The sequence below is a fragment of the Python bivittatus genome, unplaced genomic scaffold (genome assembly GCF_059951505.1).
Source record: "Python bivittatus isolate LINGU-HERP-01145 unplaced genomic scaffold, Pbiv_v1 ctg000070_np1212, whole genome shotgun sequence".
Classification (NCBI taxonomy): domain Eukaryota; kingdom Metazoa; phylum Chordata; class Lepidosauria; order Squamata; family Pythonidae; genus Python; species Python bivittatus.
In genome coordinates this window covers 33,427,865-33,434,297 of record NW_028277034.1, presented here as the reverse complement: position 1 = coordinate 33,434,297, position 6,433 = coordinate 33,427,865, and the positions used below count along the sequence as shown (strand labels likewise).

The 6,433-nt window shown below is 49.3% G+C and overlaps 1 non-coding gene across 1 annotated transcript; it reads left to right on the top strand.

Moving 5' to 3' along the window:
- Positions 1-4,817: 4,817 nt before the first annotated feature.
- On the top strand, positions 4,818-4,951 carry LOC112543155 (small nucleolar RNA SNORA24). Its single transcript, XR_003086563.1, has one exon. It is a non-coding gene; the product is annotated as a small nucleolar RNA SNORA24 (small nucleolar RNA).
- The last annotated feature ends 1,482 nt before the right edge of the window (positions 4,952-6,433 follow it).

The window sequence follows — 6,433 nt, the reverse complement described above, 5'->3', positions numbered from 1 at the left end:
AGTTCTCCGGATAAGTCCTGATGTGGTGGTAGGAACAGACAGGAATTTGAACCCAGCGGAGTTTCTTGCGGGGGAGCAGAAAGAATGGGAGCCGGCGGAGCACGAGTGCTCCACCCTGTTGCAGCTGCAAACAAAGACCCGGGAGGACCTGCAGGAGGTCCCGCTGGAGGAGGGTGAGGTCTGGTTCGTGGATGGGTCTAGTCGAGTAGAGCAGGGACAAAGGAAGTCAGGGTACGCGATAGTGACTGCGGAGGGAGAGACAATAGAGAAGGGGGCACTACCAGCGGACTGGTCGGCTCAGCTGTGTGAAGTGCACGCTTTAAAACGGGCACTAGAGTTGGGAAAGGGAGTGTCCCTCACCGTCTACACAGACTCGCGATACGCCTGGGGAGTAGTGCACACTTTCGGGAAAATTTGGCTGGAACGGGGTTTACTCACAACTGCTGGGAAGGAGGTGAAAGCTCGGCAACTGATAGAGGGGATGATGGAAGCTCTTCAAGAACCCGACAGGATTGCAGTGGTGCATATAATGGGACATCAGAAGGGGGACTCGATGGAGGCAAGAGGGAACCGACTTGCTGATCGAGTAGCAAAGGAGGCAGCGGAGGGTGTCCCCATTGCCATCATGATTGCAATCCCCCAGATAGAAGAACCTCCGGCTTGGACGCCGGGGAAGTTGGACGAGGTGCTGCTGGAAAGGGAAGGTTGCAGGGAGGAAGCAGGTCGTTGGGTTACAATTGAGGGGACCCCAGTAGTGAGCCGTGCTGACATGAGGGGGATGTTGGAGAAACTGCACGAAGGGTCTCACTGGGGGGTGCAGGCTTTGATAGACACTGTAAAGCCATGGTACTGGAGCCTGGGGATGTGGACAGAGGCACAGGCTGTGTGCTGGAAATGCCTGATTTGTCAGAAAACCAATCGCAAAGCCATGAGGAGAAGGGAGAGGGGAGGAAGGCCCTTGGCAGTATGGCCCTTTCAGCGAGTCCAGGTGGACTTTACGGAACTCCCTCCTGTGGCTGGGTTGAAGTACCTGTTGGTACTCAAAGATCACCTCACTGGCTGGGTGGAAGCGGTGCCCAGCCGGAGGGCGACTGCACAGGTAGTAGCAAAAGTTCTCCTGGAACAGATCGTCCCCCGGTATGGGATAGTAGAGAGTCTGGATTCTGACAGGGGGACCCACTTCACCCACAAGGTGCTGCAGGAGGTCATGCAAAGCCTGGGGGTTCGATGGGAACTCCACACCCCTTGGCATCCTGAATCCAGTGGGAAAGTGTAAAGAGCTAACGGGGTATTGAAGCAACATCTCACCAAACTGGGATTGGAAACAGGGCTACCTTGGACAAAGACACTTCCGGTTGCCCTGCTTCGAATGCGGACAGCCCCTCGCAAGGATGTGGGGGTCTCCCCATTCGAGCTGATGATGGGAAGACCTTTCCTGGCTCCAATGGGAGAGCCTATCCCCGAGCTAAAGGATGCCTTCCTGAGAAAGTATCTCCTGGTACTGTCACAATCTCTCTTATCTTTAAGAAAACAGGGACTCCTCGCTCAGCGGCCCCCCTTGCTGGAAGACCAACACCCCCACAAGCCAGGGGATTGGGTCCTGATAAAGACGTGGAAGGATGAGAAACTGAAGCCGTCTTGGGAGGGACCATACCAAGTTCTCCTGACAACTGAATCGGCGGTTCGGACCCGACAGGGGGGTTGGACCCACTACCATCGGGTTAAGCGAGCTCCCGACCCCCGACGGTGGACTGCCCAACCGGGAGACGGACTCTAAGTAAAACTTAAAAGGAACTGAACTAAGGCAGGAGAGGAGATGACCAACATGAAGGCTTGCATCCAGGTTATTCTGTTATGTCACTGCTTAGATGCTCTACAGCACAGCTCTAACAACAATTTTTTTGTAGAATTGGCACAGACAGCTTTGAACAGCACAACTTTTTGTGTGGGGCAACTCTTGACTGTGAAGGGTGTCACCTCCACCTGTTTCTTTGGAATGCCCATCAGCTTGGAAGCATTGAAGAATGTTACTCAGATAGCGAATATTGATATCACTGGGGATGATCCCCCGTGGGGGGGGATGTTCTATCATTTTGGGTCTTCTCCCACACCAAGACCCTGGACTAATCAAAGGCAAATGGCTCTAAATCTCTTGGGGATAACCAATGCAACTCAATGTGTATATTTCAACAATACCCAGAACCGTACCCACCCACTGCCCTCAAAAGGTCCTGCTTTCACTTGTGGAGGGATCTATAATATCCCTTACGCCTCAACCCCTCTATACCTACCTAAAGGTTTCTTTTTGTTATGTGGACATGAAGCTTACACCTATGTTCCAGCCTATAGTTCAGGGGGCCCTTGTGCCATAGGGCGCCTGACCTCTCTATATGCCCTGCCTCCAATACAAGCGCACCCATCAAAAGAAAAAGGGAGCTGCCATCTGATTGTGAGAGTGATGTGACACTCTTGTCCGAAACAGAAGCCATGGCTCTGGCCCTCTCCTTAGTAGGGGTTCCTGCACTAAGTGGAAGGGCTTACCTGGACCTAAGGAAGGTGGCCTGCCTCCTGGCTAAAAGTGTCAACCTTACATCCTCTCTCATTGCAGCCCTCACTGAAGAAGTCACTGAGATCAGGAGGGCGGTCATTCAAAATCGGATAGCTATAGACTATCTCCTATTAAGGGCAGGACAAGGCTGTGAATCTTTTCAAGGTCTTTGTTGCTTTAACCTAACCAACAATGAGAATTATATTGAAGCAAAACTAGCCAAGTTGAAGACCTTAGCCTCTCGCATATCCGAGGATCCAGAGGGATGGAATTGGTCGTGGCTCACTAGTTGGTTACCTAACTTTGCTTGGTTAAAACAACTTTCTGTACTAGCCATTGGCTTCATTGCCTTACTGGTCCTAGTATGTTGCTTAATGCAATGCCTCCCTGCTTGTGGAAATTACCTGTCCCAGTGTGTGAAGCCCCGGGTCCGGGACGAGGGAGCAATCCTGTTAGCCAGGTTTGAGGCCCAACAGAGGCGTGAAAAGAAAAAGGGGGATTGTGAGAAGGCAGGGAGAAGTGTGGGCCTCAAACGAACCATGTTTGCTAGGGGAGAGCGCTGTGCACCATGGGGCAGCCTTGGGGGGGTGGCAGGAGGGAGGATGGGCAGAAGGCACACTCGCACCAGAGTGGAGAGGGACGGCAGGAGGGAGGAAAGACTGCAGGCAAGAGGCATGTTCGCACCAGAGTGAAGAGAAACGGCAGGGGGCGGCTGTCGGGTCAAGTGGGGATTGGAATGTGTATTGCGCTGATTGGATTCGGAAAGTGGAATGTCTGCGGTTTTGCGGTTAATTAGCGGCGCTCCAGGGCAGTAAAAAAAGGTGAGATTGTGAGCCAAGCCCTCGTAGGAGGGGGAGGACAGATAGGGGGTATAAAAACCTGTCAGACCTTGCTTCGGGGTTCCTCCATTGCTGCGGGAGGGACCCACCTTTGCAAACGTGCCCAATAAAAACTTCTGTCTACTGGACAACCGAACCCGTGTCTGTCGTTTTCTGACAGCTGGACTGTCAGAACAGTCCAGCTGAACCTTCGAGGCAGTGAAGGTCCTCCAAAGTCATTGAGAGGCGAATAGCCTCTTTCAGGCTCACTATTAGTGGTGAGGCATCCTTTCTGCACCAAGTGGCTCTGTAAGGTAGGAAGCCTCAGGAGTCTGCTCTGCCTGGACATGCAGGTACTCTGGCCTAACATTAACTCTCCCGCATGCGGTACAAGGAAACGTTGAGGTTGAGCAGCAGAGCAGAGAGGGGCGGCTCTCTCAGACCCCTCCTTTGGTCAACCCTGCCGAGGCCTTCTCCGGTCTAGACCGGGGGGGGGGGCACAGAGGCCACTGCTCCCACCCGTCGGTTCGGTTAGAAAGGAAGTATTCGGATGCAACATCAACGGTTCCAATCATCTGCACTAGGAGCAAAGGCAGAGCTGTGTTATGTCAGCTATGAAGAAAGAAAAGAAAAAGAAAAAGCCTAAGAGAGCCAAGGAGGTTTTGCAAAAGTGCAATAAATAGAGGAAAAGGGGTAGCGGACGAAACAGAGCTCACTGTAATCGCCAGTGGCGATCGCCCTGCGCACAGAAGAGGAGAGTATGAATAGGGAACAGGGGACGAGTAGAGCGGACGCCGGGCCTACTCTCGTGGCCGCAGAGTTAGAAGGCGGGAAAGCACCTGCAGTCCCGCCCCCTTTCCTCCAAGCCCCGGTGGGCGTGGTTTTCCCCAAGAATAAATTGGCTCGCGCGACGGCGGCTCGTTCTTTTCGGCTGTGGGAAGCGCCCGGTTCATGTTTTTAGTTGGGGGCGAGGGAGTGCGCTCTACGCGAGGGAGAAATCTTACGCTGGTAAGGCTGTTAGTTTCAGTTTTTGAATAAGTGTTTCGCGCCGTATTAAGACGCAATTCGTTTGCTGTAACCGGAGAATGTGTCTCGTCGGGATTTGAGCGTTATACAGGCGGGGAGAACTGAGGAGTTGCTGCGCATGCGCCCTGACACCTCTTTAAATTCGTGGGGTTGGGCGTCAGCGAGGAAAGGGTTGGAGCGGGAGAAGGCGGCGCAGCCGTTGGTAAAATGGCGGGCGGTTGTTTGAGTCTCTTCCCAACATAGGCTCGAGAGGAGATAAAGTGAAGAAATGGAGAGGCGCCCCAGAAAAATCTCAGGCGAGTCCGGGCGAGGGGTGGGGACTGTAAAGGAGTTGGGAGGAGCCCCTTGATTTTGGACTGACAAGCGAATAACGATGGGCCTCCCCCGTGCCTTGTAAAGAGGGGGTGTGCGTGCGTGCCTTCCAACGCCATGCTTCCATGGGACCTGCCAGGGTGGCAGCATCCCTTCCTACTCATGGCAGAGCAACTGTCGCCTTGCTTCTTGGCATAGCTCCCCCCGTTTTATTGGGGGGAGACTCTGACTTAGGCAAGTCACATTCGTCTCCTTAGGAAGTTTCGCGGAGGGGGGAAATGCTTTGGAAACGGGATGGTGGCCTGGGTGAGAGCTGCCCCTTGGTACGGGGAAGGCCGTTTTTGGAAATAACTTGTAAAAAAACCTTTTCTGTTTAAATGTTGAGAAGTAGGTCTAAAAATACCCTTAACCATATGAGGTTAAACTTAGGTAAATTGCACTTTTAAAGAAGGGTTTAAACGTTTTGAGAGACCTGCGGGTATGTGGTATGAAACTAATCTTTTTTAAAAAGTTTTGGAATTAGTTTAAGAGTCTGAGACTGAAGGTTTGAAAACAGCCTTTTTAACAATTGGGAAAGGTACTATGCGTATAGAAGTGCTACAACTCTTTTTTCAGTTGGTATCTGGATTCATGAGAAACATATTTTAATCTATGTAAATTAAAACATGGATACTATTACCTTTGGACTGTAAGAGTGAATTTTTCTTTTCTGTTTTGCAGGGTAGGTATGCTGCTTTGAATTTGAAGAAAAGCGCAAGAAATCAACTTATACAATAACTACAATGTTTCCTAGAAATAAGATCTTGCCAAAAATATTGTTATGGTAATGAACTTGTTACAATTAAAGCAGTGCCTTCAGAGCCCAAATTATGTGCAAATTACCCACCTTGCCTCTGCTCATCCTGTTCTACTTTTTATTTTTCCCATTATGGACTTCTCAAGGGAGCTGGAATAAGTTGCTCAGTGATCCATTTGTTCTCTATGGTAAAGTATTTTCCAACACTAATGCTCAAAAAATCAAATACTCTTTCTATCCTGCTTCTTCAGAATCTAACTCTTGCATCTATAGACTATCATTGTCTGCATGATTCTTATCTTTGTAGGTATACACATGTCCTGACATCTAAATGGTTTTTCTCTTGATTACAATCCTACTGAATGCTAGTTTGTGGCTTATTTATGACTACTGGTTTATTTTATTTTTTAAACATTACAATAGTTGAAGTTCTGTGTGGTTTACAGTAAAGTACACAAATATACTTGAATAAAAACGTCCAGTCCATAAAATACAATATGAAAAAAACTGCAGCAGCAAGGCAGCCTTTCAAAATCTACAACTATATAAAGTGAAATTCAATTAAAAACCCAGGGAAAATAGGAAAGTTTTTATCTGGCATCAAAATTATTCTAATGTGAGTGGCAGTGGAGCCTCTAGGAAGGGAAGGAATTCCATGAAAGTACCTGTACCACCACAGAAAGAACACAACCTTGTAAAGTCCCACCTCACATCCTTTGTGGAGGCATAAACTCTTTACTGTTATTGAGGAGGTTGCTGTCCCTGTTGTCAGTTTACTCTTTCTATTGAATTGTCTTTTTTTCCACTGCTGTTGCTAGAATTTATAAATATTTGTATTTTCAGTTATTGAAGTCATTGATGTGCAGAGTATTGATGTTTCTTCCTCCTGTTTTAAAACTGCTCATGTAGCCTTCCTCAATATGTATTCAGTAT